Genomic DNA, 12,448 nt, shown 5'->3' on the forward strand with positions numbered 1-12,448 from the left:
TAATAGTCTTAGTTCTTAGAACTGCGGCTCTTGGGATTACAAATAATTCTCTTTCTAGACTGTGACGATTCACAAGAAATCCTCTTTTTCTTTTATCCACTTGCCCTTCAAAGTTTTAGGGGATATTCACCCCTCCTTTTTTCTTTAGAGATTAAATCACACACTGTCCCATTAGCCAGTCCCAACCTTGAAACCAAGAGCTGTCCTTGTTAGGCTGTGGTGGCAGATAGCTGTGTAGCATCACCAGAGCTACCAGAGTCGAAGCTGGATACCCCCCACACCCTCTTCTCTTGCAAAATGTTGGGACTTTCCATAATGATCGCACGACATTTTAGCAGAAAATAATTTATCAGCGTTTAATTATCCGAGAGAGCATGTGTTGGCATGGATGTAGACCTGAGTGGGTCTACAAAGAAGCCACTGGTGGGAGTTTGGTATCAGCAACTTGTAAGCAGCTGACCTGCTTCCTTGGGGCTGCCCAGCGCTAGTGCACAGAGCTCAAAGGGTTCTGCAACTTCTGCCACACGCTGCGCAGCCATGACGAGATAATTTCATTGCACCCAAGCTGGTCAACACTGTAGTCCCAGTATCGGTTGTCTTTGATCACTGCAAATAGTAGCAGCACTCATCCTTCCATCTTGTGTACAGCGATACTGCAGTATCAACTTCAGCATCAGCATTGCCCTTCTCCAAAATCTTCCGGAGGACATTCTTGTCCCACTAAAGTGAGAGCTGAAAGTTGCATTTACCCGAGTATCTGTTAGGCACACCAAAAGATCCCAAATTTATCATTTCTTCCTCTTTCACAGACAGGGAAAGGCAGTAACTCCCCATTCACTTGCACCAAAGCTTTTGCCATCACCAGTTTGATTTCAGAGACAATTGCCTTCAGGCCTTACAGCAAAAACACCTGTTTGAAGAGGTTATTTACACCCTTGGCCTCTCCAGGGTAGAACATGCCACTCAGGAAACAAATTCCAAGAACACGTGCCTTTAAAATCACCCTTAAGAAACGGCAGCTGTTGATGCTATACATCGAAGCTCAGGCATTTGGTTGGGTGGCTTAAACCTATCCCAGGCAGTGCCCACCTACATACAGATGCTGTATTCCACCATCAGATAAATATATTCATATCGCAATAAGGGCAGGACACAAAAAACCCCTTCACATCTCTGCTTACTAAAATAAAGGATCAATTCCTATTTCAGCTGGGAACAGCAATCAAAGCAGACTGGAATAGTCTCCTTCCAGGCAGCAGACAAACAAGACTGCATTGTGTGTGTATCCCAAAATAAACATCATGTGAATGCTCTCCTTGACCGAGAAAATGGAGATGATTAGGAAAGGGAATTGTCTTTTGTATACTGATCTATTAATTGACTGGTTTTGTCCTACCTTCAAAAAGAAGTGGAAAATTAGAGGTGTTTGGGAGCTCTTGTAGAGAAATTTTACTCCTTCGCTATTAAAAAACCACACAATCCTAGAGGATTCTACCTAAACGTCAGGAGCTTTTCTGTTTTGTATCCACACTCACAGCACTCAGGTTTATTTCAACCAGCATTTAAGTAGTTCCTCTATTAGGGGGGAGGAAGAGAGAAAGACAGAGGTCTGAATTTGCCACACATCTAATTTTACCCATTGGTGCAAGCGTGTTTACCGGAGAAAAGGTAGATGAGGCTCATAAAGCTGCTTCACTGAATGCAGTGCAGAGAAATTGCTAACATTCCTAAACCCAGAGCACATAATTGTTACAAACTTGCTTCAAACAAAAATTTACTCGCCCTCACATCTCAGAGCTACAGCAAGTCCAAAATCAGGGACACTTAAAGAAAATGGTTATTGGAGGGGGGATGGTTTTGCTTTTGTTGGGTGTTGTTTTGGGGGGTTTTGTTGTTTAGTGTATGGGGATTCCTTCCTTTCCCCCAAATCCCTGATCCTAATCAGATCCGGATGGATGCTGAGTCTCTACTGCAACACCTTCAGTACAACAGAGTATACAGGAGTGCTGCAAAACACTGCTGAAGTGTAGCAGAGACCAATATTTCTGTATTTAGAGTGATAGAATGTGCTTGACCTGAAATCTAACAGGAATGCCAAGGCTTCCCAGTACTCTTACTTCCATATGAAAGAGAATACACAGGCTCTAATTAAGATAAGCAGTCAGAACATTGCTTATGAACACAGTAATCACAACTTACTGGCATTGAAATTGATAAAAGCAAGAAAGCAAATGAGATTTACCTGGATTATCATAACTAAATACTTTATCAACAAAGGCTAGGAAAAAACCAAAGTAATAATCATATTTATTTACTAGATAATTAAATAAAAGCTTATTTCATCATGAAAGTACCTTGCTGCCCCTTGGTGTGATAACAATCCTGCTGTAAACCTGAGTCATTTAATGCCTGCTCTCTTTTATTTTGCTGATTGCATTAATCCACAAATAAGCTGAAAAGGAAGGAGTCTGGAGCAGGGACAATCTATCTCCGTGCTCTAACACACCCTTGGATGCCGGCAATAATTCAGCAGGTAGGTTACTGCTATTTTGTATTTTGAGATATGCTTCTTTTCCTGGCATCTTCCATGCTTTCTTAGCCCATAAAGTGCCTATTTCTCCTCCCACTTCTGCTTTTGTCATCATTTGGTATTTGAATCCTGTTCTCCTTTTAACGCGGACACTGTACGGGCAGAGGAGATCCTGAGCTTTGAGTGGGATGGGGAGGCAGAACACCCGTAACCTCCTGAAGGGAACAATGTCAGAGAGGAAGGACAGCCTGGAGGCGATGATCCCTTTGCAGCGCATCTCTAGCGAACACATTTCTCTGAGTCAGCAAGGCAGAAAAAAAAAAAGCCTAAGAATTTTTGCTGATAATTTTTTTCCCTTTCATTTTAGAGAAGCATGCAGCTTGGCTGGATAGACTCAGCCAAATGTTCTATGAATTGGGAATCTCCCAAGCTTTTTTTTATTTAAAGAGCTCTTGATATTCTTTTCCAGTAAGTCAGCATTACTGCAGTAAACACTGAGCCCTTCGTAACCTTGCTACGTGTGAGCCCTTCTGAAAGTCACTCCGCAATCAAATGCACTGGGATTTCATAATAGTAATTTGCCACACTGTCAGAAATAGGCTTATCATGCTGCTGGCATTGGTATCATGTGAACATCACTCAGTGTGCTGTGCCCTTCAAATGAAAGCCAGTGCTCTGAGCCAGTAGGAGAGAGAGAAAGAGGGGAAAAAAAAGGAAGAGTAAGAGAACATTAACTCTTTAAAGTCAAATACAGCCTTTGTCTGCAGGAGGAACCTGCGGGGCTGCTGTACACGGTGTGGGCACCTGTTTAAACAGCAGTAATATTGGCTGGGTAATAAAGCTGCTTTTTTTGCGGTCCACCTGCGATCTCTGATAAATCTGTTCCTGTTGTCTCTCTGTGTTGGGGCATCTACTCATTTCCAAAGCCACGAGAAACACATCCCTCCCAATGCCCACAGGCCATTGACTAGTTGTTCAGGTTTTAAAAATAGATTTCCATTCTTTTCTGCTTTTTTGTTTTTGCAAATGTTTTTGTGCATAGTTTCCTAAGCTTTTCCTGTAAAAAGTCTTAGAGATTTGGAATTCACAGACACCTTTAAAGAAGCAATAGGTAACATCCTTAAAAAGTTCTCACTTGTATCGACACAGCTGAGATAGTGCTTTTCTCCAAACCATTTCTCCTATAAAGTCACACCCCCAGCAAACTCTTGGGGCATTTCTATGGTTGTGTTGATAACTCAGGGGAAAAAAAAAACCATTATGTAGTTTAAATTGACCAAACTGACCTGAATGATAGAAACTTGAGTGGATTTTTACAGTGACAAGTGTCACTGACTGCTGTGATTGCTCTGAAAGATTATCCAGAAGCCTATTTTTATTGAGTAAATAGAGAAAAAAATATTAGTCTGGTCAATTCTTTAAATTCTAGCAACAAGCGTGAACTACAGGCTTAATGCTGCAGGATTGTTCGGGCTGTGGATTAGCTGCATTGTGCCTGAAGGGGATATACCTTGGGGGATAAAGCTCTAACCTCCTCAGCTTCAGGCTAGTTTGGAACGGCATGGGAAGGAAAAGGAAGGAGAGAAACAATCCCCTAAACCAACAAGATCCAAAGCTGTAACATCAGTAATGGCTATAATGTCTCAGGTAGCTTTTTTAACCATTTTTCTCCACAGGAGCTGATGTTATACAAGAGATCACAGAATCAGAGACTGGTTTGGGTTGGAAAAGACCTTAACGTACATCCAGTTCCAACCCCCTTGGGCAGGGACACCTCCCACTGGATCAGGATGCTCAAAGAGACAAAGCTAAACTTCGGATTTAGGATTTTCAAATGTACAGAAGTTATTTGGATTCCTCCAATTTTTTAACATTTTCCATGCAGCCGGTGCTCAGCATTTTAAGGTCACATTCCTCAGGATACCCTGAGGCGTTGCACACTCCGAATCAGGAGTTACTTCAGAAAGCGTCATAAGGTTGCTTCAAGAATTCATTTCATAAAGTGTCCTCAACACCTCCAATGACATTTAGGCACTTTGGAGGGACCTCTCTGTGAATGAATCAGCATGGAAGATAATCAAACTAATGTATTTTTAATGTCAAAGTTTTGACACTTGGTGTGGGTTTCTTTTCCAGTAACACTTTTTGTTTAACTCGCACCACTCCAGCATTTCATCTGTAAAGTCTCATTTTTTAAAAGACTCTGAAAGAAGAGACAACAACAATCTCGTGATTACACCTCCTGTAACAGCTTCATATCACATTGAGGTGTGTTTCTTATGACCTTATTTTTCTACAGGCTCAACAAATTGCCACAATTGTGAGACCTCATCTGAAGGATTGTGTCCAGTTCTGGAATCCTCAATGTGAGAAGGAGATGGAGCTGTTGGAATGGGTCCAGAGGAGGCTACAAGGATGATCCAAGGGCTGGAGCACCTTCCCTATGAGGACAGGCTGAGAGAGTTGGGGTTGTTCAGCCTGGAGAAGGCTCTGAGGAGACCTTAGAGTGACCTTCCAGTGGCTGAAGGGGCTACAGGAAAGCTGGAGAGGGACTGTTCATAAAGGTTTGTGGTGATAGAATGAAGGGGAACGTGTATAAACTGGAGAGGGGCAGAGTTAGACTGGACATAAGGAATAATTTCTTCACCATGAGAATGGTGAGGCCCTGGCCCAGGTTGCCCAGGGAAGTTGTGGCTGCCCCATCCCTGGAGGTGTTCAAGGCCAGGTTGGATGGGCCTTGGGCAGCCTGAGCCAGGGGTAGGTGTCCCTGCCCATGGCAGGGTGGGGGGTAGATCTGAATGATCTTTAAGGTCCCTTCCAACCCAAACTATTCTATGATTCTATGAATTTGGTCCCTGGAAGTTTCAGGCTGTCCTGTTCTCCATTCTTTTGTACAGAACGCACATGTGGTTCGACGTTCCGAGGTGGGACAAATAATGAAACCTCACAGAACTATATATGCAGTCACTTCACATCATGGAATTGCACTTCAAACATTGCACCTCCAACACTGTGTACATGAACAGTAATTACAGTAATTTGGTGGGGGTTTGTGCCTGCAAAGCACACAGTATAAAATTTCCTTCAAAATATTAGGTAAGTTTTGAATACTGTAGCATGTATTAGGCAATCTGTTCAAACAGAATTAATCATTGGTTTGTGTTGGCTGTTATTACAAGCAATTATATGTACCGTAAAGACAACTTCTGAATGACTCAGGTATTTTATTAGTAAAATTAAGTATTTTTAAAATTATTTTTGAAGCTGTTGGAGGGCATAGAGGGTAGAGAAATAACATTGAGATGTTACCTGGTCATATTCCATGGACAATCAGCCTGAAATGTAATGCCAGGGCCTTCTACAGAAATTATTCATAACGCGCTCCCATGAAGGTGTACCATTACTTCCTGCTCTCCCTCACGGACCCAGGAAATCTGTTTTGTTGTGAGTAGTCTTCTCGGGTTGTTAGAGAAATGCCTTCAACTGTGTTGTCCAGTTTCTTCTGATCCTGGGGTTAAATTAATTCAAAAGACTGCCTGCCAGGGTAGAGGTCTGAGCTTGTGTCAACATGTCTTTAGAAATGCATTAACAAGTTGCTCCACATGTATAATTAATAGGGACGAAGGAACCTTAGACCATCAGAAAGTCTGTACTCCATCCCAGTACAGCTCTTATGCTTCTTGGTACTTTCTTTCCTTTATGTTATTTCTAGAACACAGATAGAGTTGACCAGATACTCCTCTTAGGAATGTAAATCTTATAAAAGCAATAAGACTGTAATAAAACTATTTGCCTCTCCGTGCATCTTTTACAGAGTGAGCTCAAAGTGTTTTAACAGAGCTTGATTAAAAATTAAGCTCCTGTACAGTGGCGTCGAGCAGGTAAGTAGTATCATATCCATTTTACAGATGGTTAAACTCACAATAGAAAGGTTAACTGCTTTGTGCATTGCTGCTCACTAAGTTAGCGGCACTGGTGGGAGTGAGAACCCTGACTGGAATAAATAAACCACTTCTTGATTTGGTAGAGAAATGGTAGTTTCAGTGTCACTAAAAAAGAAATTTCTTCCAATGGCTCTTTTAGCCAAGTAAGACACAAATAAAAATTTATTTTTTGTCAATGAAAAGATTTAGTTTAAACTCAAAGGAAACCATACTGAGCTCTTGTGCTCAACTTTATATGAGGCTTGGGTGAAAGTCAAAGAGAAATTTGACATTTTGAAATCACAATTTTTTTCCTGAGGTGACTCAGTTGGAAATTGTTTCACCAGTGAGCTTTGACAGGTGAGCTGGCCAATACCTGGACCGGTTTTGAGAGATAGCGCCAGCCTAAAAGTCAGCACTGACAAGGTCTTTGTCTTGAAAGTGACACCATTCATGAGATTTATTTGACATAGTTAATATTCAATGCCATTCTGAACACAGAAGTTCTGTCTTCTGAAGACCCGCGCTCCAAGCTGCAGGCTCGGGAGACAGGAGCTCTGCCTGCAGAGATACTTTTCCAACATCTACAAAAACAGATTCCAAAATGCCCTGCATTGCAACTGTAACGTATGCTCTTGTTCCTTCCCGACTTTAGGAAGCACGTTCCAAGGAGCCAAATTTTGCCGCACAGCACATGCTGTGCTGACAGTTCAGAGAAAGAGAGATATCTCCCTTCACGACTCTGACAGAGCCCCTGTGGACCACAGGGAAGCATCGCTTTGTTGGGATTGTGCTGTGGTGTTGGTGGAAGGGCAGAAGGCAGAGAAAACAAGCGCCGTTCTGTGGGAAGTGGGATTTGACGGAGTGATTAAGTCTCCCGTCCAGCTGGTGGGCACAGCAGCTGTTACTATTACTGATAGCATTTCATTTATTTTAAAACCCTGTCTTAAAGCTTTAATATCCCATCCGTTTTAAATCACTTCATCTGAAGGTGGCAGCAGGGGGAATCATCTGGTAAAGAACAAGGGGAAAAAGACAGAAAATCTTGTATGTCACTTTATGAAACAAAGATTCCAACATTTCCCCAATTTTCAATTTTCTTTTCAGTTAGGACATCCCTAATACAAGATTCAATTCATCCAGCGCTGCAATAGAAGACAGACCAAAAATCCCAGAGACTTGATAAAGGTTCATTTTCACCAACAGTAGGCAGGTGGAGAGAAGTTTTATAACCCAAAATTATTTCCATTAATGAAGTGAGTGCCCTAACTGACACCTCCCCTTTCTGAGCCATTCTGGTAAGTGCAAAAATGGACAATCGCCATAGAAGTTTAAGGATAAAGTCTCAAGAATCGATGCTGATACAGATACGAAACCAACAGGGAGAGAAGTTAATTGGGAACTGTGAAGACAGGCTTGGAAAGGAGGGCTTCCCCATAGATGCGGCCGGCGTCCTCGCCTTGCTGCAAGAGGCACACGTGATGGGGGCTTGCGGGAATAGCATATCTTGCTGACGGTGAAATGTCAGTCCCTGCAGCTAAGAGAAGAATAGATGGGCTTTGGGATGGGCAAACGGGCAACTAACCGAATGGCAAGCTTTCCTTAAATAAACACATGGCTCATATGTCCTGGGAAGGACCCAAAGACATCTTACTTGGCAAAAGCCTATATGGTAGGGGCATCGGTGGGGAGTCTTCTCTTTCAGTAGCCGGGTGATTTAGATCAGGTCCTCGAAGATTCAAAGTGGTAAAATAATAGGTAAATCTGAAATCTATGATTTTCTGTTGGAATCCAGTTTTGGAACTGATTCCATATGAGACCATGGGTTTTACAGAGAAACCATGTATGCTTCAGTTTCTGTGCGTGTAATATAGTGTATGCAAAGCACTACATACAACTCTGCGTCAAAGTGTACTACCTGACATGTGTGCTGCGTGTGAAGTGAACCCAGTGATGCTGCAGGGATGAAAAGGAGGTAGCAATAATGACCTCATACCTTGAAATCTTTCCCACATATATCTAATAAATCAAAGAACACCTAAAACCAAAACAAAACCAAGCGATCAGTCTAAAATTCCTATAATTTGATAAAATATATGGAGAAGACATAAATTAAACCAGCATGGCAGAGATACTTTGACATCTTAGTCCAGACCAAATAACTGTGTCTGATTTTATTTCTAATCAGATCATCAATCCTATGTGCAGGAAAATCCTTCTCTTCATATACTATAGAAGTTAAACATTCCCACACCTAACACATCCCTCAAGAGACCAGTGTATCATCTGCGATTCACCCAGGAGGTGATAATGATTAAGTCTGGTGCCTGTGTTCAGCAGAACACAGCTCTGAAGCACAAAGGTTATTATTTACTCTGTCTGACTGTGGCGCTCTCTGCAACCTGCCTTTCCTCCCGGGCATTCCCACTGAGTTGAGTTACGGTCTTGCTTTGTTCTGGTGGGAGGAGATGACTCACTATTTGTGCTGTAAGACTACAAGGAGACACCTTGAAGCAAAATATGGCTTTGAAGTGCCAGCTTGCTTCACAGAGCAGATGGCTGGGCAAGGCTGAGGTTAGAGATGTTCATTATAAACCCATCATCAAACTGGGACATAGATGTACGGTGATTATCAGATCGAGGGGGTGTGCTTAGAACCACATCTTCTATGTTGCTGCCCGAGGTATGCAAGATTGCTGTCAAGTTTTGGCAAGCGAGGTCAGATCCTCCTGTCACACACTGGAGAGCAACGCCACTGAATCCAGAAAGAGATGGGAAAGCTGTACCACCTCTCTTTGCATGGAATGTCTGCTGTCTCCAAATAATGCCATCTATAATCCTAAATAAAATCAGGATTCACCCTCCAAAGCAGAAACCACAAACACAGGTTACCAATGTATATGCAGATCATCACTACAAAAGGTCCACATGGAATTATTTTCTGTCTTTCTGTATGAAAAAGTAGAGAATAAGCGCACACACATGCACACGTGCACGACTGCCATTTCCACTGCCCAGGCGGTATCTTCCTTAGGTAAACCAGCATATCACATTAGTAAAAGTTAAGGGAGCTCCATCAATCTTTCCCAAACAAGAACTGCATCCCAGATTATATAGTAGCGAGCTCAGAATTGAGGCCGACAAACAATTGCCATTTCCTTTTGTCAAAGCATACCTCAGGTTAAACAGAAAGCAGTTGGTTCCTTTGATGTACTCGCACAGTCTCACAAAACCCACACTATCCAGTTGTGGATAATCTGCATCCTACACATCAACAACGGAGAGATCAGCCCGCGTGAAAGAGTTTCCTCTGAAAACACCACAAACTTCTCAGCCTAAGGACTTCTGTTCCCTCAAGGAATAATAAAAATTAGACTATGTTAAATCTGTAGCTGTTTTCCTGCCGTATACTGTAATGTTCATGAGTTTATGGTTAGGACACTTCCTGCTTACATTTCAAATCCTACATTACAGGGTTTATTTTAATTTGGCTGTTAAAAAAAAAGCCATTCCAGACCGAATAATCTCTAAAGCAGCTTTTTCTTCCAATATTTGTTTTAAAGAAGATTTTTGAAGCTGTGGACAATATACCTAACTTTGCACTTACAACACGACACCATCTTGGAAACATAGTTTACAATTGGATTTTGAGAATTTCCAACCTCAAGTTCCTCAAGGATGAACTATTTCTAGAATATACTTATATATCACTCCCTCGTCACCTTTCACCAAACTCTTTTCTGAGGTCAGTAAATACGACGACAGTTAGGACTCGCCATGGGAAGGAGCAGCGAATCCACTTACAGAACATTTCCTTGCTTCATCTTTTGAGCACACTGCTGGCTCATGTTCAGTCGCTGTCAACCATCACCCCCAGGTCCTTCTCCTCCGTGCAGCTTTCCAGCCACTCTTCCCCCAGTCTGTAGCTGCACAGGGTTGTTGTACCCCAAGTGTAGGACCCAGCAATTGGCCTTGTTGATCCTCATGCCATTGGTCTCAGCCCAGCGGTCCAGCCTGTTCAGGACCCTTTGGAGCCTCCCTACCCTCCAGCAGATCCACGCTCCCACCCAGCTTAGTGTTGGCTGCAAACTTGCTGAGGGTGCACTCAATGCCTTCATCCAGGTCATTGATAAAGACATTGAACAGGACTGGATCCAGCACTGAGCCCTGGGGGCACCACTTGTAACCGGCCTCCAGCTGGAGTTAACTCCATTGACCACCACTCTTTGGGCCCGGCCATCCAAACAGTTTTCCACGCAGGAGAGTTTCCTAAGAAGAATGCTGTGGGAAACTGTGTCAAAGGCTTTACCGAAGTCCAGGAAGACAACATCCACAGCCTTTCCCTCATCCAGCAGGCGAGTCACTTTGTCATAGACGGCTATCAGGTTAGTTTGGCAAGACCTGCCTTTCATGAACCCGTGTTGACTGGGCCTGATCACCCGGTTCTCTTGCATGTGCTCCATGATAGCACTCAAGATCACCTGTTCCATGACCTTCCCCAGCACTGAGGTCAGACTGACAGGCCTGTAGTTTCCTGGATCCTCCTTCTGACCCTTCTTGTAGATGGCTATAACATTTCCAACACATCTGTCTCACCTCTGTGGTTAGCCTGGCATTTCGAAAAACATCAAACACCATATTTCTGTGGAATCTTTTGGAGTTCACAGAAGTGCTTTGCCATCTCCCAGTGCACGGTTCAGATTGTTAATAAGGGCATCTCCATGCATTTGCCCAACTGACCAAAATGACCTTAAGGGATTTATTCTGGTCATTTCCTCCTGCGACTCAAATTCACATTTGAAGCCAGATCTTCAAAGGATAAAGAGTAATACTTCAAGCTTCTGCAGATTGCAAACCTAATCTGCTCTTTAAAGAGAGACACTTTCTCAATTTGAGAAAAATCAGTGGGCAAAAAATAGACTAGAATTGTTTGGCAAGTATGCTCACAGTCATTTCATTCCCTGTTCAATACCATGAAGACCAAACATAATTTCTACTGCAAAGTTTTTGATTCTTGCCCTAATTAAAGAGCAAAACCCCCACACATCACCAAGCTGTGCCTGGGAATGTCTGCTAGCTGGACTGTATGACATTTAGGTTTTAAGCAAAGGTCACAAAGTTGGCTTTTCTGCTCTCTTCTCAACTCCTCTTTTGCTGATTCTTCCAGCTAAGGGGGAGTTTCTGAGGTGGTGTGCAACGCCTCTCTCTTGTACTTAGCTGAGCTATCGGTGAGAGGCATGGCCAGGAGATAAAAAGAAAGAGTCCAAGTCCAGTCACTTATATTCCATTGAAGAATCCACTTAGAAGAAACACCTCACGTACTGGAACAGTTTGAGCATACCCTGCCAGCACCAAGGTCTGGATAGATGGGTTTGACTTTCTTAGTTCTGAGTTGACAAGACATTTTTGTACAGCCCACTAAGTGACACAACACATTATGACTTAAATGAAAGCTCTTAAACATGCAAAAGGTGCTTTGGAGGAGAACTCTACCTTAGAGATTCAACTGACATCAAATACTGCTTGAAATAGCCTGCACCACTTCATTCCTGGGTGTGAACTGGCTAACCTTTAGAATTCACCACTGCCAACAGAAACTGGTGAAAAAGCAGCTCCGAGATCAAACCAATGCTGCTTTGAAGCAAACTCGACTCTCCTGAACAGCTCTGGCCCAAGCTGTTTCGCTCGTTTGCTGCTCACCTCCCTGCAAACTTTTCACTTCCCACAAAACTAACACTAGAAGCCTGCGCTGAAGTGTTTACTCGTATGTTTTTCAGCAAGCCCCAAAAAAGCACATTATGGGCTGCTAACCCAATGTTACACAATTTCACAGGGCTTCATGGAGCTCTGGGAGGGGTGTGAGAGCTGATGGGAACTGGAGAGACACATCATAATTGAAGCATTCTGCTTTGCAACAGAAAGTCTCCTTCTGCGGTCAGCTAAAAATTAAATACCTTTTTTCTTCCTGCTAATTCTTCACGATTGTAGATGGGTG

At 42.8% G+C, this 12,448-nt stretch overlaps 1 long non-coding RNA gene across 1 annotated transcript; it reads left to right on the forward strand.

Moving 5' to 3' along the window:
• The first annotated feature begins 1,085 nt into the window (after positions 1 to 1,085).
• Positions 1,086 to 12,009, forward strand: LOC128854243 (uncharacterized). The gene is made up of 3 exons (XR_008453231.1): positions 1,086 to 2,533; positions 4,830 to 5,094; positions 5,428 to 12,009. It is a non-coding gene; the product is annotated as an uncharacterized LOC128854243 (long non-coding RNA).
• The last annotated feature ends 439 nt before the right edge of the window (positions 12,010 to 12,448 follow it).

This window comes from Cuculus canorus, chromosome 21 (genome assembly GCF_017976375.1).
Source record: "Cuculus canorus isolate bCucCan1 chromosome 21, bCucCan1.pri, whole genome shotgun sequence".
NCBI classification, from domain to species: domain Eukaryota; kingdom Metazoa; phylum Chordata; class Aves; order Cuculiformes; family Cuculidae; genus Cuculus; species Cuculus canorus.